Source organism: Cygnus olor, chromosome 12 (assembly GCF_009769625.2).
Source record: "Cygnus olor isolate bCygOlo1 chromosome 12, bCygOlo1.pri.v2, whole genome shotgun sequence".
In the NCBI taxonomy this organism is placed as follows: domain Eukaryota; kingdom Metazoa; phylum Chordata; class Aves; order Anseriformes; family Anatidae; genus Cygnus; species Cygnus olor.
The window spans coordinates 264,012-291,032 of NC_049180.1; the positions used below are offsets into that span (position 1 = coordinate 264,012).

General features: G+C 45.4%; 1 long non-coding RNA gene across 16 annotated transcripts in view; it reads right to left on the reverse strand.

Annotated features, from left to right (window-relative positions):
* LOC121076989 overlaps nucleotides 1-27,021 on the reverse strand; it is a 110,962-nt gene that overhangs the window by 19,390 nt on the left and 64,551 nt on the right. For 11 of the 16 annotated variants that reach the window (XR_005823838.1, XR_005823846.1, XR_005823850.1 and 8 more), the window contains 2 exons: nucleotides 24,119-24,186; nucleotides 18,861-18,972 (listed from right to left, as the gene is read on the reverse strand). This is a non-coding gene — a long non-coding RNA (uncharacterized LOC121076989). Of the gene's footprint in view, nucleotides 1-3,965; nucleotides 4,490-12,944; nucleotides 14,760-18,860; nucleotides 18,973-20,924; nucleotides 24,187-27,021 lie in introns of those variants that run through there. The other 5 variants (XR_005823845.1, XR_005823840.1, XR_005823848.1 and 2 more) reach the window with 5 other exon arrangements.

The window sequence follows — 27,021 nt, forward strand, 5'->3', positions numbered from 1 at the left end:
CTTCGGGCAGCAGGCAGCTCATGCACACATAAAGCCACTCAGGACTGTGAACATATACAAATCTTGCCCACGTTCAGTGTCTACACCAGGGAAGAGGTGATGATTAGGGCATGTTAGTAAGCACATGCTAGTAAACACATGTTAAAACTCTGTCTTGTGCCTGAATAGGTGCTGACAGCTGTGCTGCTGCTGTGTAAGCATTTATAAAAGTGCTGTGCTGGCCTGGCCATATGGAGGTTTTCTGTACAGCAATATTGGATTAAATCACTACAGCACCTGATGAAACAGCAAGGCAGCACCTTAAAAGAAGTCTCACTCCCCACTCAGCCAACATGACGCTTGCTGGAGGACAAGAGGAAAGCCAGTGCCTTTGGGGAGCCTGGCTTGCTCCTGTGGAGCCTGGAAGACCGTTTGGAGGGAGCAAGCCACTTGAGCAGCATAGAAAGCAACTGTCTTTTTTTTTGCAGGAGGAGAAGAGACCTTGCTGGGAGGAGCACAAACTGAGATGGATCCTAGGCCGTCCTGCTTAGACTGGGCTCCTGCTGTGGACCAGCCCTTTCGCCCCAAGCCCTCCTCCCAGCGGGCTGGGCAGTGGGCACAGTGCTGGCAGTTGGTGCAAGCGCTGCGTCTCCCAGTGGGACTGCAGGCTGCCACCCTGAGAGGTGTGGGCACAGCTCCCCTGGCTGGAAGGCACCCAGGACATCTGCAGAGGGATGTCAAAAAGATGACAAAAGTATAAATGTTAAGTTATTTTGTTTTCTGAATTATTAACCCCTGAGGGTTTCACTTTTGCACTTTACTCCTGTAGCACTGGAAGGTGAATTTTTTTAAAACCACAAAGAAAGCCTGGGACTCTGCTCTTCCTGCTTGATTCTATGGCTGGAGCTTCAAAAAGCCCCAGGAAAATCATGAAACCCAGAAGTAAATCTTGTGATCTGCTCACACTGCAGGAATACTGGGAGCCTTCAGCAGTGCCTGCCCAGGGCCCTCCCTGCCCGCCAGGTGGGCTCTGCCACGCGTTCTCTTCTCTTCCTCGTGAATCTGTATTTTCAGCCCAAGGATGCAATCCTTCTTCTTATTCGTCTTTTTTTTTTTTTTTTTTATGAGCTGCCTGTCTCTTTTTGTTTAGCTGGGAGTGCTCAGAGCCCTTCCCCCACCTCTTTTTCCACTGCTGCTGCTGGTTTTATTCAATTCAACACTTGAGGGAACTGCAGATGAAATGTCTCTGAATCTAAATTGCCAGCAATAGATCTAACAGCCTTCTTTCCTCTCCCCCACCCAAACTCTCCTCAGACAGAATGCTTGAGCACATTGTCTCTGCCTTACTTGGCTTTGGCTGCAAAATACCAGCACAATCAGAGGCACCAAGTATCAGGAGCTCAACACTCACACGTCTCTTGCCTGAGTAAATAACAGCATGCACGAAGGAGAGCACGGCACCTGCCGTAACAGGAAGGATGCAAAGACTGGTGAGGCAGAGGTGAACTGCTTCCAGAAAAGCAGCTTGAGCCCAAGAGATCCCTGCAAGTGCTTGTAATATTCTGCTCATGGCCAAGTATGCGGGGCACTGCTGACAATGACAGTATATGGATTTTGCAGAGCACAGGCACTTGCTATGGCCTCCTGGGTCTCCTGCAAGCAGACAACTTATACTCTAAGCAGGCTAATGCAGCCAGTCTCAATGCCACACATGGACATCCAAATTAAAACCATGCCCACTCCCATGTCTGGAGGGGCAGCAGGCTGAAGGCTCTCACAGCACACATTTCTTTACAAGGTGCCACCAGACCTTGGGGGTGCAAATCCCAATCCTACCTCTGCAAGCACAGCGAAGGCAGCGCTGCTGCAACAGTGGGTGCTGAGCCAGCAGCCGAAGGGAGAGGCCATCCAGTTAGCAGATAATGCCTCAGACAGCTGCCTGATGAGATGGGAACACGTTTTTCTTTTGGGTGGTAAATGGGGGGGAACCGTCTTGCTTTCGGCAGGGCCTATGTACCCAAGCATTCACATGCTTAGTATGGGGCACACGATGCCATGCAGCCAAATGGCATATGAAAGGATAGGAAATGCACACTTTTTGTTAGAAAGGAATCTAGTGCAGTTCTTGCAAAACTTCTTGCTGTCCCAGCTGCACCCCACTGCCAAGCTCCCAGGGCTGCTGCCCCACTGCACAGTGCTCAAACTGGCTGTGTCTGTCAGCCCGACTTGGCACCTAGGGCCTTGGGAATGAACTTGCAGTGCAGGGGTACTTGGCTTGTATCCACCAGGGATGGATGTTTCTTCTCCAGTGCCTCAAGGAGGAGCCACACCTGTGAGCCTGTGAGCTCAGGAAAGCTGCCCCACCTCTGCTGCTGCTTTCATCACACTCATCTTCATGAAGGGGTAGGATGGCACTCGGGGCACAGCCAGAGCCTGAGGCAGGTGAGCATATCCTGAGAGTGGGGCACAGGACAGAGGAGCTCTTTCCCTGTGAATTCCTGCAGCCTACTGCCAACATATTGCCAACAGCACTCGCATCAGCTGTAGGTTCCGAGAGAAGAAATGTTACATGATGGTGCCCTTGCCCCACCACTACCCACCTCCCCAGGCTTCACCCACAACCTCTGCAGCAATGTGTGGCACCTGGGGTGGTGGAAATGGCATCAAGTTCTTTGTTAAGGGAGATCTGTGGGCCTCTTCTGTTTCCATCTGAATGGCCTTTCATTTTGTCCAGTTCAATGTTTGCTGATTGTTCATGCTGTCTGGAGAAGCTTTGATTAAACCTCTTAATTTTCGGCTAAGCTTTTTCTTTCCACAGGGCAAGCCCTTGACCTAAGAGCATTGAAAAGTGGTCAAAAGGAAAAATAACAAGGCAAAGAGGAAGGAGGAGTAAAAGCTGGGAAACGCAGAGAAATTAAAAGCTTGAAGGAGTCATGACACACAGGCAGAGACTCCTGCGGTGGTTCTGCCAAACAGCAACCTCCACAGAGTTCTGACTCCCTGCAAGACCAAACGCTGTGGCTCCCCACTGCAGCTGCCCACACTACTGGTGCTGCTCCACTTGGTTCCATGATGCCCCTAAGTCTGCCCCATGGCAGAGAGGGGGAAAGCTGGAAAGCAATGCTTCCAGTTTCCTTGCAAGGGTGCAGAGGCACTGAGCTCTTCCACCACCGTGTGCTACCTACAGACACTGCAGGGCTCACACTGGCAACCCTCCTGCCACACCTGCACCCTGTGCTCAGCAGGAAGGTGCATACGGGATGCTTCATCATTTCAAACCATGCCGAGAGGACAGGCAGAGCAGAAATACGAACAGAGAGAGCAGCAGCCCTTTGCAGACAAGTACTGATCTGGGTAACTATGCCAGACAGGGTTTGGCAAGCTCAAGCTCCCTTCTTGTTTTCATGACATCCAGAGGGCTCTGCCCGGTGATATCTAATCCATTCCCTGAGCCTTGAAAATGGACTGGATACAGAACTGCAGTTACAGTCACACAAACACACAGCTAAGTGCCATCACCTTCGGAGCTGGGCAAATTAAATGCTTTTTGCCCTTTGGCTGCAGAGAGAACTATTAAAATGTAAGCAGAATATTATTGAAACAATAAATATTTTCTGAGTGTAGAGACAGAAAATGAAATGGTAAGTACACGAGGTATGAAATATTTCACTAATCTCAAATGTCTGTTAATCCTGAAACCTAAAGAGAACAGTTTAAAAGTATCAACTTTACAATTTCAGTATTATTTTAAGAAAAAGACTAGTTTGTGTTCATTCCACGACTGTGAATGACACCCATTTCCACTGAGATATTAAAAAAGACAACTGACCTCTATGGTGCTCCCCAGCTCCTCCAGTTTTAACTGAAATTCATTCATAATGCACAGATGGTCAGTATAAAAATCTCTCTCATAATGAAAGCATATGTTGAGAACAGAAACAAATAAATGAGGTATAAAAATAAACATACCAAGATGCACCATGCTGACTGCATTATAGATTTTCATATTTAATTAAAAGAAAATCTGCCTTTGGGTATCTGTCATAAGAACAGAGTCCTGCTGTGGAATCCACGGCCTATCTAGGATCTGCAGTAAAGCCAGTCGCTGTGGTCTCTGCGCTCCCAGATGGGGCCTGCATCATTCGGCTGGTCTAGATGTTACCATCATTTGGTTTCGGTGAGGACTGGTGTCTCTCCCCTGCAGTGGAGGGGCCCTGGCAGCTTGCAGCTGATCCACATATTGGGGCTCCATGGGGCGCCAGAAGCACGACTCTGTTCTTACAACAGATATCTGGAGTTACTCTTGTGTTTCAGTGGTAAACCCAAAAAATGCGTTACTGTGTTCATCTCCAAACAGGACTGCCTAGCACAACAAACACCCCTCTGCCCTCCTCTGCCCTCCTGGCTTAGGCTGGGAGACTCGCAAGGCTTGACTCAGTGCTGAGAAGAGATGTTTGTGGAGGGCAGTAGTGGTAAGAACCAGCTTCAGCACAGAGAATCTGAGATTTACCTGAAAACAAAGGGGGAAGCAGAGCACAGGAGTTATGAGCAGGAAAAAACAGTGCATTTCATTCTGTTGTTATTTATAAAGCTCTTTGTAGATCTATCTCCCACTGATTAGCAATTCATAGTATTAAAAGTTGCATAATTAGATTTTCAGAAGTGTCTGTAGCAAAAAACCATAAATCCCTGTCCTCAGGTACAGCTGCGGGAGCAGCACAGGTGCCAGCGTTCACACGCTGGCTGGCCTGGGGCTGGCCACTCTGCTATGCTGGCCTGACAGTGTATTGGTCCGGCACAAATTTCCACAGAAATCTTGTTTGTTATCTGAAATGAGCTCACTCTTCACCAGATATTTTATACAGCATGGCTACCATGGATCCAGGCATTTTTACACACGTCATGAGGAATAACCAGATAGTCCTGCTTGGTGTTACATGCTAGAAAGGAACTGCTGGGGAAACACTGCATGTGTGAAAAGGAGCAGAATAAGGATCATAAGGCAATGGATGAGTACCATCAAGACATGATCACTCTGACAGATCTCTGAATTCCCTCCTCAATAGAAAATTCAAGGTTCTGTGATGAAACAAGTAGTCTCTATAAGTCAACAGCTCAGCCTATATAAATCTTTCCTGCCTGACACTCCTACATCCTGACACACTATATGAACTTGAAGGGTGTAGACATGTTCATCCCACTGCTCATCTCCTCTTAATGCAGGATTTCTCATCTCCAACCTGCATATTATGTGATGACACATGAAATACGGGTTATTGGGCACACACTAAAGCGACAGACTTATTGAGAAGGGACTAGTACTAATGTGGACCCATATAAACAGAAGCTAATGATATTGCAGTGTTGTGAAAAATAAAATGTTGTATTGGATGAATGAACAGGATGTAGCCCGCACGGCATGCGATGTCACCCTCCTGCTTGATCCCCAGCTGAAACATGGTACCCAGTGTGGGGCAGTGCACTTCAAAGGTTTAGCGCAGCAGCTGGAAAATTCCCAGAGGTGAATGGTGCAAATGAACCGAGATCTGGAAACATGACCCCTAAGGCAGGAGGTGAAGGAATTCATTTGGTTAGGTTGAAGAAAGAACTGAGGGAATTTTCTCTTCAAAAAAATATAAACATGACTCCTGCAAACAGTGAGATCATAATACTTTCCCCATGCCAGCAACAGAAAGCACAAATAGTCATGGTCTTAAATTATATCGGGTAAGAGATTAGGAAAAGTTTTTTAGAGGAAAGAATAATTAGAACTGGAATTCATTGTTTCAGGCTGCAGATTCGTGAGAATCCTCAGAAGCCTTCACTACTAGATTATATACCACACCTGTCAGGAATGGCACACTTGAGGATATGAGGATGGATAGGTAACAGTTCTTCATGTTCTTCTTGTTCCCCTGCTTTTCTGTTACCCTATAGCCATGCAAGAAGAACTTGCTTTATAAATAGGTGCAGCAGAGGCAATTGTTGAAATGTCTCATGCTCCTAACAGCTAAGCCCTGGTGAAGGAGGGCAGGAGCTATCTGCTTACAGAAGTGAAACAGCTGGTACTTCCCTAACCTTGACTTTTGCAAGGAGCTGTGTATCAGAACTAAATCAAATGCCTAACTGCAGACCAAAGAGTGTCTCTTCTGACAGTTCAGAGGGTATGTGAGCCAGGCAGGGTAAGCCTGGTTTCTGCTACAGTAAGCTTACAGGTGATGTCACTAGTGTGTGAGATGACTTCCAGCATCACAGATGCAGAAATGTCTTCTCTAATTAGAGATGCCATTTTAAAATGCTCAGGACAGTGTATTTGGGGTTGCTGAGGATTATTATTCCATGAGAGGAGGTCTTTCGGACTGCAAAGAATAGCTACAAGATGAGAAACATGACTGTAGTTCTCTATAAGCAGGGTGCAACGAGACTAATATCACAGGTATTATTTGCAATATCTTTGTCTACTTTGTCTGCTGCACGCACAAAGAATGCATACAACCTTAACTGATAATGCAAGCACAAAACTAGTGTGCTGCAATGGAAACTACAGCACAGGGGGCAAGAAACAGAATCACATAATGTTTGAGGTTGGAAGGGAACTCCAGAGATCATCTAGTCCAACCCCCCTGCTCAAGCAGGGTCACCTAGAGCAGGGCTTCTCACATGAAGAACAGGTTCCAGTGCAACACCCAGAATATTAGAGAGTTCACTGGTTTCTAGAGCTTCCTACTGCATTTCAAACGGAATATACAGGCTGTTTGTAACCTGTGTGACACAATTATAGGTGTCTCATTCCTAGATTTGCAGAAACTTAGATATCTCAATTTGTAGCTCTTCTCTTCCAGGTTGATGAGGACAGGACATTTTCGTCACTCAGGAAGACTGTGAAATATGTCCAGCAGTAGGTCCTCAATTTATAACAGAAGTTTTAGGTTTCGAAGACAGAAAACTTGAAATTTTTTCTCCTCCAGCAAAAAAAAACAACACCCTGGTATTTATTTCATCTCTCAGATAACGGTTTGGAAAAAACAGTCAGCAACAAACTGATACAAATCAGAAAGAAATGCATAACTTTGGCAGGGTGATATGGACGTCACACATCAGTCCAGTTTGGGCACAGAACTCAGGAAATTTGGGTTTATGAAATCTTTACATTTAACACTGGAATGCTGGCTCATTTTCCCTTCACCACAAGCAAAGACCTTAAGAAAATAACTGCTCATGCCAAGGTCCTGGTAGTTATGGTCATGTTACTACCATGTTCCAATCCAGAATGATTTCTGTTGGAAGATCTCTGACAAAAATCAACTCGGTTGCTAAATGTCTTCATTAAGAACATCAACAAAAAAGGCCTCCATAAACCAGCTGCTTTTTATATCTTTACCAATGCCATAAGACAGTCCCGATGTACACAACTGTATCTCCACTGAAGCAGCTGTGAACTTGTCTGCTCCACTGACCGACTGTGTGGCTGCAGGCAAGTCATTCTGCGACCTTGTGCTGAGAAACTGAATAACAAGCAGGAACTTCACTGGAAAACCTTCAAGAAATTTGTTATCAACTGATCTTGAGATTTCCCGAGGAAACAAATTCCTCAGCTCTTCTCCAAGGAAGCATTTGAGACATAAATATGAGGAAAGTGGAAGATTTGATACACATGGCTATATCATCCCTGCAGTTCATGGGAAGGCCTATAAAGTCAGGCTGATTTATGTTCACTGGAGACCACGAATATACAGAAAAAAAACAAAGGTGAAGGCTGTGGCTTTTGAAGTTAGTGCCAATGCATTCATGGTTTGCTGTAGGAACAATTGGAGCATACCTGGCAACACTGAGGACCTTGTGGTATCTGGATGAAAAAATACAAAGTGTTGATAACCACAGGAAGAGAAACCTGCTCTGAGAACACACTTGCAGAGCCCCACTTCACCTACTTCCATGGCTGTGACTTTAGCAAGAAAACAAAACTCATCTCCATCCTCCTGGCCAGATGCTGTGAGCTATTTCCCAGAGACTGCCCACCACATCCCAGACTCTCGGCTGTGCCACTTGCCTCTGCAGCTCAGCAGAAGCCCTTGTGAAGACCGCTCTTCTGAGTAGACAGGGTATCCCAAGCATGCACTACCACTTATTAAACGCTCCTTTGAACTCCTGCTTGTGTACCTGAGAGCAATCACTTGTCTTGAGAATGACTTGCTGCTGAGATAACGTGACTCAAGCTTAAGAAAACAGATGGGACCTGGAAACTGTGGAAGTGGACCACAAGAAAAAAAGTGTCAGGGAAACAAAATACAGCACACAAAGGAGGCCAGTCTTACTAGGGTTCAAAAATACCCTGTCAAACACCTGGCCCAAGCAGAGTGCCCAGGATGAGGGGGCCAGTGCAGCACCTGTGGCAGGTCCCGGCTGCACCTGAGGTGTGCCGATTCTCGGAGCAGCAGGAGCAGCGTCCCGCAGCAGCACCTCTGCAGGCATGGGGCTGGCACCTGAGCACTGCTGGGAAGGGCTCCCCAGAACCTCACCAGTCCTCGCTGATGGGAGGTTTAGAGGCAAGATGGGAAAATAGCACACAGAAAAAAATGAGGAACTAGGAGGAAAACCTTAACCTCACTCTGCAAATCATAATAGCCTTGTCAAAATAAAAGTCAGAGCTAAATCCTCCTGCTGCACACCTTCCCACTCTGGAAACTGTTCAAGCACAGACATTTTCTATTAGCTGCAAACTCTGCATGCATAAGGGAGAGACTCCGGCATAATATCTGCACAATAGCACCTCCATGCAAACACTATAGCAGTAATGGGAAATTTTAATGATGTAAAGCAGCAAGGTCACACGATGTGTCCAGGCAGCCCTTGGAAAGGCACAGTCTCTCCAGATATTACAGAGGAAAGCTCAGAATTGCTCTTGGTTCATTAGGCTTTGCCTGAGGGGTTTTCTTCCACTATTAACTACAAACAAGGTTCAGGCTCTTGTTACTCAGTTTCGTGAATGCAATGCAAAAAGGTGACGGGGAAGGTTTACAAAGAGTCATTTGTAAATATGCTAAGACAATTCAGATACATTTTAAAATCCATCAGACATCCCAGGTAGTAAGTCACCTTAAACAAGAACATTGAAAAAGCTCTGTCAATACAGCAACATCTTTTTCAGCATAGAATTTTTTACATCAACATTGGCAAAGAGTCTGTGCATAAATTACACATAGCAGAACATACAGTGCAATTTCCTTCCCTCTAGGCACTGACACTGTGTTTCCCTGCAGCCTGCCTGTTTCTCCCAGCTTTATGACCCCAATGAGATGAGTTCTCGCTGTTTTTTTCCTTGTTACATTTTGATATTTCAAAGCATGGCCTGCTTCTCACTCCCATCTCCCCGCTCCACATTATTAATGAATTGGAAAGCAGACATCATTAGTTTTTGGAGACCATTTCTTTTAAAATTTACAGAACCCTTCATCTGAATCCCTAGAGCCAGTCTGCTGTTCTCATCTTAGAATCTTATTAGCATCATATCTCCTGGATCCTGCCATGCAAACTGCATTGCTATGCACTTTCTAGCACTTGACCCTTTTGCGGACGGAATTAATTTCCTCTTTGAAGATAGAGCAGCATGCTGTTGTGCTTGTTAAAGAAAGAAAACTCAAGCTATATGATGGGATACAAGCACAGGATATTCTCAGTTAAATATAGGCCACTACAAGATTTTCTATAGGGAGGTTGAGAAAGATTGGTCAAGAGAAATAACAGACTGATGATGCTTTATTACCAGAAACATCTTCCAAAAGAGCATGCAAATAAGCTGATTGACAATACTCACTGGGAATTTGTTTTTATTCTATAATATTTTTTTTTCCAGCAGCATTGTCTTTGTCTGAAACCCTTTGCATCCTCCACCTGTTTCTGTGTGCAAAATACCCTGAGACTTTTGGTTGTTGAATTAATGTGCATACTACAAAGAACCAGAATTCACTTTCTGCTTGGGGCACTGAAAAGGTGCCGAAGCTGTTTTTGAAGTGCATACAGAGAAATAGCCCTTGTAAAAAGAGGTCTTTCTATAAAAGAATAAAATGTCTATCACCCTGAATGCATTGATGTCATTACAACTATCCCCTCAAAATGCACAACATTCTTACACGTCATCTAAATCTAAAGTGTTTCTTGCTCAGTTTGCTATTTCTAGTTCCATAGCTTGCTGTCTACTGGATAATTTGCCTCATCTGCATTGTTTTTACAATTTTATTTCTGTTTAAGCAGTTTAAGCAGTTTAAGCAGTAAAGTTTACTATGATTACTGTAGAAGAAATTCCTTAGCATGAAGACCTTATCCCTTTCATAAGCTCATCAGGAATACACTAATAAAGAACTGTAGAAGTTTATTTTTAAGTAACTTGCAAAAATGTTAAGCCAAAGAACACAGAATAACAGAGCAAAGCTTAAACCTTCTCTACCAGCAAAGCTACCAGACTCAGGAATTGGAAAGGGTCCGGGATAGCTCAAACATCAGGAGGTGGGCTGGGTCACCAGTTCAAGCAGATAGCTGACTGGATTGCTATTTCGCGTGGCTGTGCCATGCTCCAAGTGAAAAGAGCTGGGAGATGTCCAGCTAGTTTCAACCACACCAGGGAGCTACAGCTCCTGGGCAGTTTTCCTGGAGTCTAAAGAAAGAGGACAACTTTCATTCCTAAGACCTCTGCACACACCAGCCTTGTTCACCAAAGCCAGCCCACAAGTCAGCCCTGAACATGGTCTTTTCTGTGAAGCTTGGACCTCATTTAACTTGCACAATGGCCAAAACTTGATAATTACCTCCAGGCATCTCTTTCTAGCACAGCAGAATACACATCAGAGAAACTAACTAGTTCCTTTATGAAGAGCCATGCTCAGCAACCCAGTCGCCTTTCTATCTTACTCACTGTGATCTGGAACATCAGTGTTCTCAGGAAAGCAAACTTCCTCATTAAAGGATGGCAAGGTGCCCTGAGGCGTGCAAAAACCCAGGTGTTTTTTACAGGCCTAAGTAATACTGAGTCAATGAGTACCATGTCCATCAGCTTATCCTTTACATGTCTTCCAAAAGAGCATGAGGAGAATTGCTGGAGAACTATGACTCACTCTTTTCTTCTTGTTTACTACCTGCTTTCTGAAAATGTGGGGGATGTTTGTGCAGAATTCATCAGGAAAATGGTGTTAACAGCAGCAGCGCAAGTGCCAGACACAGACTGGCAGAGAGCTTATGAATAGTACAATGAATGATCTATAGCAAAAGCCATGGGCAAGAGCTAGCCATTAGTCTGGGGCTTAGTAATGCACTCTTCAAGTACATTACTCACCAATCCATCAGGCAACCTGCTAAAGAACTGAGAGATTCCAGCACTTTTAAATCTGTAACGCAATGGCTGGCAGACTGCACTACATGCCCTAGGTTACAAGGGCATGGAGAAAGACAATTCATTTTGTGTCATAGCCAGTATTTCTTCTTCTCCTTTTCTGTGTGTACTTAAGAAATGGACCTTCTATTATCTGTAGATTAATAGCCAGGAGAATGCTCTGGTGTCTCTGCTAACATTAACTACTGAGGAAGGCTTTCAAAGAATGCCTCACCCTTACAGTTTTCATTAGCTAGACTAAGTGTGGAAGCATGCACAAGAAAAGGTTTCATTTCTTAATTTAAAAATAGTGCCTAGAATAGAACTTTTTTTAGAAAAAATACTACAATTACAAGATACTATTAGAACATTGGATATGATATAATTTAGGTTGTCAGCATAATTTGGGCCCTTCTGTATAAGCATATGATAGACTCCAACTAACGACCATATACTATCCTGGACTCATCCATTCACAAGGTGGATAATGTACACAGAAAAGGTAATCAGTCAATATTTCCTTTTATCTCTCACAAATTACTGTGTGGCTCCAACATGCATTTACTGCACACTTTTCAAACCTCACATAGAACATTGTTATTAGTCTCCTTGTGGGATTTTCTGCAACATTCATTACTGTCTAAATTCTCCAGGAAGATTACCTAATCTTAGCACACCTGTGAGGAAAGAGTTTTATTACCCTCACTTTAAAAACACAGAATTGACACAGAGAAGGATTCGTGCATTAGATGACCTCTAATTTTAGGTGCTTGATTTCAAGTGTCTGGTTCTGATTTGTGAAGCATTTACCAACTTTACAGTGTTTCATGTGTTCCAAGCAAAACTGGGAGCACTCAGCAATTCTACAAAGAAAACCTTCATGTTCCAGGCTGAAAACTTTGAAGATAAGGAATGCACAATTTGAGGCTGGCTTCTCTATTGTCTCTAGTAACATGACAAGCCTGTAGCCACACCTGTCACTAAAAGCAAACCCCCATTGACACAATTCCCAAGCCACTGTCTGTCATTCATTAACACTTCCAGGTTTCCACAACAGTTGGGTGAGAAGTCCCACAGACTGCAAGCATCTCTACTATACATTTTATCTGTTCAGAAAGCAATATTCAATCCATGAGCTAACTGCTGCAGCATATAATCAGAGAATAAGATTATAAGGCATATGCACAAAAAGGCTGAACTGAATCATGAAGGCCCAATCATACCAAGTTTTGCAGTCTGGGAATGCAGGCAGGGTGTGGTACTACTGTGCTCGTATGAGGGTAGAGTACACACACAGGGAATGGAGACAAGAGAGAATCCCAGGCATTGCCAGCAGGATGGGAGGATAAGAAATTTTTAAGTTAAGGCTAAATCTAAAGGCAAAGTGGAGCACCTTGCTAAAATAGTCTGGCAAAAATATTGAGGTCTTTACACTGAAGCACAGAGGCTTTTGAGTTTTCAAGAAAATATCTGTAAGGTGCCCCCCCAGTCTTGAACAAGGCATGCATTTTTTTTTTCTATTAAACTCATTTTTTGAAGAAGTGTTCATGTTTTTTTTTTTTTCCAAGAAATCACCCCAAAAAATTGTGCCAAGACAAAAAAAGAACATAGAAAATATCATTTTTAATGTGGGTAAAGAAGTGGCAAGCCATCAAAAAGAGAGTCTTTTAATAGAAAAGGTCAATACTAACTTTATGTGACAACATAAGGTAATATTACATTCAAGTTAAACATCGTAGCTTCAAACATTAAAGTTTAAATGGTAAATTGACTTTGAATACTTAGGTTTAAGCACACGTACACTGATCTGCAGCCCAGAAGACCACAAACAAATTGCCAGTGACAGTGCAGAAAAAGGGAGAAGTGAAGAAGAAAAAAAGCTACAACACTGGAGGGTGAGAAAAGAGGACAGGAGACAGGAAACTGGAAGAATGCATGAGAAATGGAAAAAAGATGCAAGGAAAAGCATATAAGCATGGCAGAATTGAAATCAAAGTCTTGTATGAGGTAAAAACAGCATCACTTGCAAATCAGTTCAAAATTATTTAATCTAACTGTTGCAAAATCTAGAGCAAACTCTTTAATTTGGGTTCAGAGTAACAATTTGGTAATTAATCAATGCATGCCACTTTTAAATGAAGATAAGAATGTTTAGACAGGATTTTACACCATGAATTAAATAATTCATTTTTAAAAACAATTCAGATTTTAATATGGATGATGCCTCAAAGAAGCATCAAAGACAAGGAGGAAAAAACACAGAGAAAATTGAAATTTCTTAGTTATACAAATACACAGAGAAAATCTAAGGTTAAACCATTGCAAAAGTCCACAGGATTTTTTTTTTGATCTTTTCTGAAGGGGCAGACTATTGCTCTGCAGAGAGGGAGGTCTGAGCAGCCCCTGTTTTGGTGACTTAGTTCCCTGCACCTACTGAATATGTTGATATTGGCACTTTCTGGATGTTTGCATGCAAGTCTGAGAAGCACAACTGGACATTCACACCTTGTGCTTCGGTGTTTACTTAGTGTGCTTACAGTTGTTCTTTGCTTTATTTTAAAAGGTCTTAAATACTCTAGTGTAGTACAATTCAGTAGTTATTTCAGCACTTAGTGGGAGAAAATTCTGAAGCCTTGGTCTATTTTTTTTTTCTGCAACCTTCTGCTGTGCTTGGCTGGGTGTCTGCGGGTGCAGTGTGCAGGTGGAGCTGGCCAACCAACCCTAGAGCAGTGTCTGAGTGTGTGGCAAGCTGTGCCAGATGCTGCACACTGTCCATGCCACTGGAATTCATGCTTTCTTGCCAGAATTCTGTTAGCACATTTCCTGGTGACTTCCTGGACGATTTCCTGTTAGCACATTTCCTGGTCACCTAATGCACGTTGCACAGGATCACATCCAGGTGGGTTTTGAATATCTCCAGAGAAGGAGACTTCACAGCCTCTCTGGGCAGCCTGTTCCAGTGCTCCGTCACTCTCCCAGTAAAAAAAGTGTTTTCTGATATTCAGCCGGACTTCTCGTGTTTCAGTTTGTGCCTGTTGCATCCTATCCTGTCGCTGGGCACCACTGAAAAGAGTCCTCTACCACCACCACTTCAGACATGTCACTGCTGAGGTGCCGGCAGTGCAGGCAGCTTGTCATCACACAGGGTTTCTTGCAGGATGAGGCTTTCCATGCTCTGCTAGAGGAGCTGAGCACAGAAACAGCTACACTGCTCTGAAGCTTACTGCCTAAGCTCAAGGTCACTTTTCTCCAAGCACAAGGCAAGAAGTGACCAAGTCAAAGAACCTCTGAGACAAGCAGGTATGTTTGCCTCTCCCGTAGCTCTTCCCAGAAGATGCATGTGCTGCAGCGCACACAGGGCACAAGCGCCCCTCCTTCAGCCCTGGAGAGCACCACAGAGGGACCCCCAGGCTGGGAGCTGGAGGATGACACAAAAGAACTAATCAGTTTTCTGGGAGCTACATTACTGCTGCCTGCTTTGATCTGAGCTATGGGGCTTCAAAGCCCAAAAGAGATGCCTTTGGCTCTCTTGACCCTCTTCAAGCAGATGTTGAGCTGCCTGCGGCTTGTGCTCCACATTCTGAGACTGGAGAACCATGAAGGAACCTAGCACACGTGCTGTGTGTTGGAAATAGGAGACAAAGCAATAGCTATTTCTCCATGTTATAATATATTAATGTTTGCAGCATGCAAATCATACCCAGAGATGTAATTGCCACCTTTTGAATTGCTTCTGTTTCCTGTTTCTCTGTTTTTGCCCCTTGCTCTTTCTACTTGCTTCCAAACAAAAGAGTCAAAACTGTTTTTTTTTCCTTTATTTATTTATTTTTTTTTTTCAAAAGAGTGACTCAAGGCATCATTGAACACCAAATTAACACAAGAAGCAAACTGGTATGTAAAAGGACCATTCAGTTATCAGCCACAAAGTTATGCAGCTTTCCACTGCTGTGACAGAAATGAGGAGGGAAGGACATAAAACAACTAAATGGTAGCAGCAGGTATTCACCGTGAAGGTTTCCACACGCATGAACTTACACACACAGAACGAACACAACTCTGCTGTGCCTGTGGGGAACTCTCACCCTCAGGCTAACCCTAAAGCAAGCATTAACCTACTTATTGCACCCTTAGGCAGTTTGCTGGGTGAGAAAGCTGACTATCTGGGAAGGAAGGTGAGTGGATCTCAGCACATCCTAAGTACAATATCCTCTTCTACCACTGAAGAACTACAACTGCACGGTGAAGGCCCAGTCTGAATTACCTTTATCAAATCTATTGTTCTGCCCATCTCACATGGTGAGTAGAGAACAGGGACATGACCATTTGCCCAGCTCACAAAGCACCCTCAAATTTCAGCTGCTCTTGAAAGAGGAAAACACCACCTGCCAGTGTGGGAAAACTGCCAAGGGCTCTGTTGTTGAACCCATGCTCATTCAGGCTTTGCTGATCAAGCAGCATTTGTCCCTTCAGAAGATTTATCCTGCATCCTGCTTTCCCTTGCTTACCACTGAACTCAGAAAACCTGCCACTGACCTGACTGTCACCTTGCATCTTCAGGAGCTGACATCAGTGTTTCCATTCAGCCATATGACCACAGAAGCAGCAGGTATTGCTGCCAGTTTTAGCACCAGTCATCATAGTGTTACCATTGAAACACACACATGCCGATGCTGGAGCAGACTGTGCTAGTCATTGTTGGTCTGGGAACAGCACCATGATGAGAGTCAACGGCAAAGACTGAGAAAACCAAATCACTGAACTAGCAAAGAAAGTAGGCATCACCGAAACAAGGCACCAGGACTGGCAAAACAGGGAAAAGAGTGACAGATGGTATATGGCCCTGGGTGTAGAGCCAGAGACAACTAAGTGAGCAGGAAAATAAGGTGGGTGGACAGGTGAGCAAAGGGGAGAGCACCAGCTGAGAGCATGTCGATCAATTACAGTAGGAATGTTTATAAAGCTATGGCTGGCCTTTGCTGAAGAGCTTTCACCTGTACTTGTGGCACCGACAGCTAGTAATGTTTATGGACTTTTTACACTTGGGAATACGTGTTTAGAAAAGGAACACATGGTCGCAATGAAGAAAAACCCCTAATCACTCCAAGAGTCTAAGCTAAGAGTCTAACCTTACAAAATCCCTTCCTTTGATTACTGGAGCAAAATGTAAATATTCAGCTGAATTTTATTGCGCTATGGTATTTAATCATTTCATTGCCAATCAGAGTTATGTATTACAAATACAGATCAGTTCCAGTGACTACTGTAGACAGACTACCAGAGGCCACAAACAGGACCTTCCGATATTCAGGACCTTAACATCAGGCTGAACCCTGATAAAGAACCAGGATCCCTTCCAACCCGAGCCATTCTATGATTCTATTATATGATTCTACGAAGGATCCTGATTTTTATATGGGACTTTAGCACCCTGCTTTGTTTCTCTCAAGATACCATTCACACAGAACCACTCCATTTCCTGTGTCTGCACTGCATAGACAATATCTGCCTGCAGCATCTTTGATATTTTTTAACCACTCTATACAGAATCATACTGTACAGTGCCATCTCACTGAATCTTTGGGTCCATTTGAACCCAGGTCCAGGGGTCAGACTGCCATCCTAGTTTTATCTAGACTATAAACAATGGAACTGCACATTACAGTCTATCTGTCTGACTGTTTTTCATTGTATATACTTTCTCTGTCCTACAAGTTATCAACTTGCTTCCTTTTAAAGCCTGCAGTCAGCTTTAATCTACTTAGTTGGAATTAATGAGAGATTTGTTAAAGATTTAAAGATTTTATACACTTTGCTTACAACTGTTGTTATCTACAACCATCAGGCAGTAAGTCCCATGCAGACAAGCTGTTTTTTATGTCAGGCACATCCATCAGGTGTGCCAAGGCTGGTAACGCAACACTGATGGCTGATGCCTGTTGCTGGCAAACTGATGCCTTCATGGAACTGTTCAGAAAGCAGTGCTCAGACCTTTGTCTGCACCTCATTTTTCTTGTGAAAAAGTGAAAAAGGCCAGGATGAAGCTGGCAGCTCAGAACATGGGTTGCTACATTGGCATCAATAGCTCAAGCTGTCAAGGAACTCAGCGCTTGCAGGAGTGGGAAATGAGAAGCATCCATGCAACCCAGGCTAGCATTGGCTGATGTTGCGTGCCTTATTCAGGATCAGTGAGGAAGGAACTGGAGCTCCAGGTGGCCATCTGTTACTGTATTCTAATGGCTTAAACCAGCATTCATATTGGAGGAATGGAAGGTGGCAAGAGAGATGTGATTCTTTAAAACAAGGATTCTGTGTTGAATGTGGCAACTCTTCTTGGTGGAAATTATAATGACAAATAATGTTAGTCAGCACATGGTTAAACCATGCTGCTGGGGAGGCCCCCACATTCAGAGAAGCCTCAGCTCGCAAGTCTATTAGAGATCTCTGAATGAGCACATGAATAAAGGAGATTGGTGTGATACAGTGTGCTGAACTTCCAGCGAGACCCACCACCAAAAGCTCTTAGAGAACCTCCACTGTTACGGGCCGAGAGGGAGATCTCCTTTGCATTATTGTGACTGAAGGACAGAAGAAAAAAACACAGTACGACTGCATGGTCAGTGTTCATGGCAAAGGAGGTGGCTGGTGGTCTTTGTGTCTGTAAGGATGTTCTGTGACAAGGTGTTCTGCTTGTCCTAAGAGCTGAGATGCCAAAAGTCCCACATGCAAAAAACAACCTCCTGCCTGGAACAGCCATGGCTAGCAAAAAATCCTACAGGTATGCTATGGAATGTCTCTCCTTCATGATTCTGCAATTTAGACATTATTGTTGGGAAAACCCCAAGGGGTGCTCTTTGGATAGAAAAGCTGAGAATTGTCACTGAAGTCCCTCACTGCAAACTCCTCAATTAACAAAAATGCAGTAAAGTCCATTAAATCTTTGCTTAATCCTGGCCTTATGTAGACAAGACTATTATAACAGTTTTTTTCGCTATGATGACTTTGAAATACACAAGTCAAGAGGAAAATGATGAGATGGGCTGCTAAGTGGCGAACTGTGTGCCACTTGTCCAACTGTTACTTTCCGTATAAATTTTACAGTAGGTAATTTGGAAATCCATGGTTAGAGATACATAACCTTCATATTTCTCATCTTTCACACTAGAAATGTACTTCCTCCATGACTGGTTGAGTTTTGCACCAATGCCAACCAAAAACATTAATTTAAAGTAAGTAAAGCCAGGAGCTGGACTCGATGATACTTGAGGGTCCCTTCCAATTCACGATATTCTATGATTCTAAGTGTGGATTGAATTATCAGGATGCAAACATGGCTGTCCAAATGAGTCCCTCTTAATGAAGACTAGATGCCTTCAATGCAGACATAATAAGCACTCATATTAATGTGCTCAAGAGCAAATTGCCTAAACAATGCCAGGTCAGGAAGCCATTTCAACAGCACAATAGGTGCCATTTTGCATGACTCTGCCAGTCAACTTGATTGGTGTTTCAGATGGCTTACCTCCCTCAGGGTACAGAAAGCAAGAATTGCAGAGAAAGGCCCAGGTAAGTCTCAAGGAGAGGGCTGCAGGGAATCCTTCAAATGCAGCAGGTGGGAAACCAGAGGCCAAGCACTGGAAGACACAGGAAGAAAACACAAGTTTGTCAGGTGCACTCTGTTCAGCTGGCAAAAAACACCACCTCAATAATAACACAGACAATAAATGAGTAATACTGTGTGAAGGATTTGCCATGCTACAGACCGTTGTTACATGACCTACAAAGGCCAGAAAATCTTTGGTAGATGTGGAAGTGTCAGTGCATATGCCAGATGAGTTGTCATTCTCCCACCTGAAAGATCCTTTTTCATCCCTAAATACAAAGCTCAGGGCATTCACCAGTCCTCAGAGTAGCATCAAAGAACACAAGAGAGCATTCATGAGTTTTGGTGGTTTTATGAAAACACTGAAAAGCGATCCATATACAGAAGGCCCTGCACACTGGGAGGGAGGGAGTGCCCTAGCAGGCAGGTCTCCCTGGGGACAGCAGAGCAGGGCAGGTCGGGATGGTGTGCCAGGTTTCCAGGGCAGTCCTGTGCATTGGGAGAGAGCAGGTGAGGTAGGGAAACATGAATTGTGCAGTGTGCCCCAAGAAGGAGAAGAGAGCTCCGTCACTGCTTCTGTGCCCGCAGTGTTGATATTCTCCTTGTACCACATGGGTTAGAACCAGTAGTGGGGAGGGAGCATCAGAGCCAGCGACCCATACAGATGAGAGCACAGTCAGCCCTCCAGAAGGAGCTGTGGGCTTTCCCCAAACAGAAGTGGAATTCCAGCACCTGCAAATTGCTATACAGCCACCGAGGTTCTCCTCCCACCCCATGACCCCAGGCCTCAGTGCCAGCCAGCCCCTGCAGGAATGGCCATTGCAGGCACCACTGGAGAACAACTCTAAAATCCTGGTGTGGAATCCTCTGACCTTGCACCAAACACCCTAACGAGCAAACAGATCATCTCCTTTCCTTTCCAATTTACAGGAACTTTTGTGATGAATAAAGCAGGGACTCTTTCTTGGAGGTATAAGTGGCCCTGACAGTGCCACCCATCCAGAGCCCCTGCTTGGGGTGCCAGGATGCTGCCCAGGGCCACCACGCTGTTCCCTTCCACTGCCCTTGGCCCTCCACGTAGCTGTAACTCCACGTCTCCTCACAAAGCGCCTGCCTCCTGCTGCCCTCGGCAGCCACACCAGGTATTCCTAGTGGCACCGATCCAGCCCTTTGCTGTGGACAAGCTGCATGTCAGACTCAGCTACTTATCTGCTAATTTCAACAGTGAGGACCAGCTCTGGAGGACAGTCACCCCCCCCCCACCCCAATGCAAAGGGAGGGCACCAAAGTGGAGAAGTCATGAGCAAAACATGCTTTGGAGTCTGGATGGGCTGGTGCCTCTCACCTTGCCTGTCAGGATAGAAGACAAGCTAGTTTTGTCCTCTCTATACCTAATGCAGAGTCTCCACTTACCTTCCCACACCAGAAATCCTACAATCACAGTTAAGAGCACAGTTTACAAAACCATTACATTATATTGGAGAAGTTTTGTATAACGTACGCTGTCAGAATCAAGACCTGTACTCTACATGCATATACATCTATTAAATAAAGCACAGGAAAACGCGCATTATTTTGAACCAGATTGCAAGTTAAAGATTCATCAGTTCATATAACTAACACAATAAAAAATGTTTCGAAACCAAAGAGACAAACACAAGTGTTTTTACAACCCAAAACGCAGATTCTCGTGAAAAGCAAACCATTCTTTCCTGCCCAAAAGCCATTTCAGTATGACCCAGAGCTGAGACTCAGAACTGAGGAGGGCTGCCACTGAGCTGCCCCAGCCCTGGGACTCGCCACCCTGTTGCCACCCACACAACGATGCCTGGGACCGGACAGCCTGTGATTCGCGCGCTCCGAAGACACGCCGCAGTCGCAGTCACACTGCAGCTTTCCACGTGCCAGGGTTTGTTATTATTTACCCTCTCCCTGTGCAGACAGCTCAGAGCAGCAGCATCCCCATATGAAATGAGAGCCTACCTGCATTCTCCTGGTGCTCCTGAGATCTTCAACCATGCAGAATGAAAAAAACCCACAAACAATCTTGGCCCCTGTCCTGCATTTCCAGAGTATTCCAGAGACCTTTTCATTGCTGAAACTGGATGCTGCCTGCTCTATGCAGGAAGCCTGAGGTCTCTCCCATGGGCATTGCCACCCCTGCACTGACCTTGCTGCTCTTTGGAAGGTCAGGCACAGGTCTCCAACTCAAGGCATGAGTTGCGGCGCGTTTTGGATGAGCAGCAATCCCGCCATGCACGTCAGAGGCAGGCGTCCACGCACTGCTCCCTGTGCGTGCTGTGCCCACAGAGCTAGCATGCCTGAAAGGCACACTCTCCTGCTGGTAGCAGCCACAGAGCCATCCAGAGTGAATCACGGACCGAGCTAGCCTGCACAGGGCTGCCTGGCTGCAGAGGAGTCCCAGCTCTGGTGCACTAGTCGGTCGCCTTCTGGAGAAGTTCGGAGTTGAGCAGGTGGGGGCTTGGCAGGGCAAGAAACAGAAAACAAGATGAGGGGAAATGCATGGAAAGGGGGGGCTTGTTTCTCATTAATGAGCATTTCAGCTGCTGGTCTGAAGGAAGACTTTGAAAAGAAAGCACAGAGCCCTCCTGGCAGGGCAGTGAGCCCAGCTGCCCTCCCCACATCTCACTTTTTATAAATTCTGGGAAACACTTTTAGAGAGACACTGGTACTCATAAATTATACAACTCATTTGCATATCCCAGTCATGAGGCATTATGCAAATGTGACCTGATTTGCATAATGGATTCCTCTTGTCGCTTCACTTGCTTCATGCTTTTAAAAACAAAATGAAATAAAATGAAAGCGCAAGAAGGTGAAAGCGGCAAGTTCCCGGCACTGCCACGTCTCCTCCCAACTGCACTGTCATTCACCCTCACTTGCAGCAGAGATTGGGGCGAGGGAGAGCGAATGCAAAAAAACAAAGCCCTCACATGGTTTATTTCTCTTGTAATTACAATGAACTAACTTTCCCCTGGTTGAGATTCCTCACCCCAAGCGACATATCTGAGCCAATTAAGGAAACAAAAAAACGCCTGGGAAAACAGGATAAATGGAGAAAAGACAGCAGTCCTCAAACTCCCCACCTCGCCATTTCCAGGTTGCTTGGGGCGGGGAGCCCTGCGGTGCGAAATCCAGCCAGGGCTGGCCGCTGGCGTGTTACCGCGAGCCTTTGGGGGGAAAGCCTTGCTGCTTTGACTTGGGCAGAGCCTGCGTTCCTACCGGGAGGGTGGCGGGAGTGCAGAGGGGAGGGATTGTTTTGATTGTTTATCACAAACCATGATGGTGACATATTGGGAAGGACGAGGCGGGTGCGTGCCAGCTCCCTCCGCCGCGGGCAGGCAGCCTCCCTCAGCCCGCTGTGGTTTTGCTGCGGGCTCTTCCCTGCCCCCCTGCACCGGCACGGGCAGCAGAGCCGTGCCAGGCGGCTGGCGGCTGTACCCTGTGGGAAAAGTTAACTGTAATTCTTCAGCTTTTAAAATCAATTAACCCGTGTGTTAATTAACGTCAAGTCGACGGGAGGAGGAGGAGGAGGGGAGAGAGGGAGGGAGGAGGGAGGAAAAAAAAGCTGCAAGGGCGGATGGCAGAAGAGTTGGCACAGTGCCATCCATTCAGTGGCAACGCCACAGTTCCGTGTGATAACGGCGGCGGGTATATGTTACGGGGGCCCTGTGCGCAGGCCAGACAGTGCGGTAACGCTAAGGGAGATTATCCAGACCCCCAGGAGCAAACAGCGAGCAGCGACCGAAGGCGCGAGTGCCAGGATTACAGACGAGGTTCTTCCGCTGCAAGCCCTTCCTCGGACGCGCGCAGCTACTGGGGAGCGGGGCTCCCCCACCAGCACGGCACGACCCTGACTTCCAGCACTTTTTCCCCCCTTTAAACGTCATTCTGCCGCAGTGGAGCCAGCACAACGGATGCTTTCACACCCTGTGAGACAAAGGCCGTCGTCTCCGCCATGACACCGTTCTGTTCCAAGCTGAGGCCGGCATCTTGGAGTCTTTAAAAATAAAGGGAAAAAGGAAACGCGAACAATAAAAACAGCAAAAGAAAAAAACCTCAACAACAAACCCCTTGTGCCCGTTCTCCATGCCAGGGGCAACATGGGCATCTGTCGCAGCAGAAGGCATTTGTGTGGGGCTTTCTTTTTTTTTCTTTTTTCTTTTTTCGCAAGCTGTTGGCGTGTTTGCCATTCAGGTTCATTTACAATTAACTCCAAAAAAAAAAACCAACAACCACACCCAGCCCAGTCAACAACAACAAACAAAAGGGAGTAGCCGACATCGAGAGAGAAATGCCATAAGAAGCTGTAAGAATGCAGGCTACAGATGATGCCATTTGCCATTCGGACAACCTCAGGGAAAGATGCCAATTCTGCAGCTCGGGAGAGACTCCGAGAAAGGAGCATGAAGGTCTCCAAATAGCATGCCGAAGGAAGGAAGGAATACCGCTCTTATAGGGCAGGATCACAGCTGCATACAGCCTCTGCTGGGAGGAGAGGGAATGTTTATAGATGGAGCGAGAGATGCCTGTGCATGCACATACGCACACACAGAAGTGTGCGTATGGACACATACACATATGCACACAATGCCTCAGATGATTGCAGATTAGATGTGCGAGTGTGTGTGCGCTAGATATGTGTGTATACCTCTGAGTATACACGTGTGTGGATATATATATTTGTGTGCACGCATGTAATATACATATACACACGCAGAGAGATGTATGTTTGTGTGCTTGGGTGAGACACATTTAGACACACACACACACACACACACACACATGCACTTACTTACACAGTGTAAGTATACATCCCACTTTTTGACCTAGGTATACACAGAAGACAAAATAAAAATCATACTCCAGCAGCAAGCAGGCAGTCAGAGATTTATCTACATTCACTGCTATCACCAGGGAGATGAATGGGGCCGATCTGAAGCCCTTTGCAAGATCCACTATGGGAGTGAAGGAGGAGGAGGGATGCCACACAGACATGCACAAACTTGAAGACAGAGAGATTTGGAAGGTGCTACTTGTGAAACCCAGGTGGCACTCCGGAGGGGTGAGTGAGGGAAAGAGCCACACACACTCTGCAGGGTCCGGAGGGCTTGAGGCTTTTGGAAGAGGGCGTCAAGGGACATCTGGCTACTTACGTTGTCTGCGTTGCTGAGGATCCTGCAAGGTGTTCTGTTGGCACCGGGCGCTGAGCCAGGCAAGGGCACTGGAAACAAAAGGGAGAGACAAAAAAATAAAGTCATACAACGGGAATATTAATTGCCTCTCTTGCGGATTTTACAAAACACACAAAATGTTTTCTTTTTGCTTTTTTTTTTTTTTTTTTTTGTGGATTGGTGCGCTTCCCTTCTGCATGGAAAATACTAGCATGGGATTTACAGCCCAGCTACAGGGCTCGGGATTAACAGCGCTGGCATCTTTTGGGCATATTTTTTCTTTTAATGAATGAGCTTTCGCTGTTAATGAGGAATAATCGTTTGGCTAATGAGCTTTGAAACATTAAGAGAAAAGAGTTTTTTTTTTGCCGTTAATCGCCCTGGTGCGACCGCGTGGATGGATTACAAAAGACAGCAGTAGGAACGCAGTACAAAGGGGGGGAAACGTCTTCTGGAGTGGGATAAATGCAGAGATGGGTGATGCGTCCCTGCATCTCTCCTTCCTTTTCTCTCTCTCTCTCTCTCTCTCTCGCTCTCTCTCTCTCTCTCTCGCTCTCTCTCTCTCTCTCTCTCTCGCTCTCTCTCTCTCTCTGCCAACTGCTATGGGTTTCCATAACTCTGCAATCAAAGTGGATGTTCGGGAAAGGTTATTATAGTCAAACAGTGAAGCGTCGGCTGTTAATGTCTCCAGTGTTTAATCATCATACAGTAGAATGGTTTTATGCATATTTCATTTGCATATCATTAAACTGCGTTAGCGCGGGACGTTCAGAGCTGGAGAGGTACGAAGTTGGGGGGGAGAGAGGGAGAGCGAGAAAGAGACAGAGAGAGAAAGGTCCCTATGATGCCTATCTTCAAAAGCCAGGGACTCGTTCCATGATCTGTCTTCTACTTTTACTAAAATCATGATGACTTGGAAACCTTTGAAGTTGGATATAACCTTGGATTCTTCTAATTCCAGCAGAGTGATGTATTAGAAAGGGGGAAATGATGCTGCGCTAGACATTTAAAGGAATATAAGCTCCAGTGGAATGGAAATAGGAGCTCTTTGGGGAACGAACTGGCAGAGTCAGCCACAGCTTCGACAAACACCACACTTCTTGGTTAATATTAGTAAAGGATGCCAGAGTAAAACAAAAGAAATGAAGACAACGTATACATTAAGATGGGGATTATATTTCTCTACTCTTTCTCTTTTTTTTTTTTTTTTAAGGTAAAAAGAAGGATGGAACCAGCGGTAATTTACAAACTAGTTAGTGAACAGTTGCCTCTTTCTGTGTTTGTTTTTCTTCTCTCTTTATTTTGGAGAGGGGTGTTGTCACCGTTGAAGTGATTAATCAATTATTTGGTAGCTCAGATCCTTCTCCACTGGCACTGATCAGGATGAGAAGGTGGTGGTTGCGGGGGGAGGAACACAGTGGGCTCTTTGTAGATCTTATACATGCACAACATATTAATTGGGGTCTTTATAAAGCTCCCTCAATAGACTGTTTCTTTCGTGGTAAAACAGCAGCTGGTTAGCCACCGTTGGCAACTCTTCAAATATCACTTTTGCTGGGGGCAATTCTTTTGCTGTTTGTTGATTTGCTTTATTTTCTTTCCCAGTGGAGGGGGCTATGTGTGCAATGCTACCACTACCCACCAGTTTTGAATGGCAGACAGACAGACAATATAGATATCAAGACAATCTCTCGAGCTGAATGCAGAACTTTGCTTCAAAATGAAATGCTGTTTTATATTTTAATTCTCCTTCTTCTCCCTCCCCCACTTTTCTTCTCCTCCAAGTCTTTGTCTTGGTTATGAATATTCAGATGAGCTGTGATGTGATTACACTGTACAATTACTTGTGTCCACAGTGGTGGCAAAGGCACTGAGGAAAGACAGAGCCAGACAAGCTTGGAGCTCATTTGGGGTTTGTTTTCTGTATTTTTCCCCCCATCTCTGTAGCGCTGCGGCACATGCAGATGTCGCTGTTGTTCTTTATAAAGCCCTAATGATATGCGAAAGCATAACGACCCCATTTGGGTGCACAGCATCAACGAAATATTATTGGGGGGGGGATCCTGACTGAAGGAATGTCCACATAAATTATTTTTATTCAAATGAGTTGAAGGAGGTGGTGGTGAGGCAGAGGAAGTCACATGAATACATGCATAATGTTAATATGCAGAAAGGTTATCGCCAAGGAGAAGAGTGTTTTCTGCACAGTGCTTGGGACAAACAGGCTCATTAGGGAATAGCACAGCCCACTGCGTGATTTACTTATTTATCATTACTCATACTTAAGCCAGGGCACCAGGCGTGCTCACTGCCTGGAGACTCTCTGAGGGCTGGGAGCTGGATGCCTAGACGATTCCGTGTTTCCATTCAGAAATTTCAGTGAAGTGCGTGGTAGGAGGGGAACGGAAGAGGAACCGGAGGGTGAATGTGTTAAGTTCCACAGATCTGCAAAAAAGGAGGGGCCCAATGACAGCCTTGAGGGTGGAACGACAGCACAGCAGTGTGCGTTGGTGTTTAGACACGGTTGCTGGTTAACGCCTGGCTTACGTGCTCTTCTCAGGGGACAGCAGCTCCAACGCAGTGGGCACCGGGTCTCTGCCCTGCTGGCTCTGTGTCTGCAGCGTGGGGAAGCCGGGCCAGGCAGGGCTCCTCCTGGCTGCTTGTGCCACCAGAGAGCCGGCAGCGGGGTAGGAGCTCCTTCAGCCGCTTCTTTTTCAGAACAGTGAATGTTATCACCAGATAAAATGTGATACAAAAATGTGTGCACATTGAAACAGGACTTCTTGGCTACTCTGTGCTCTGCTAGGAATGCTCTTCTGGATCAGGGGCATGCACCTACATATATGAAGAAAGGGTTAATAAAGATAGAATGGGCAGCACCAAAC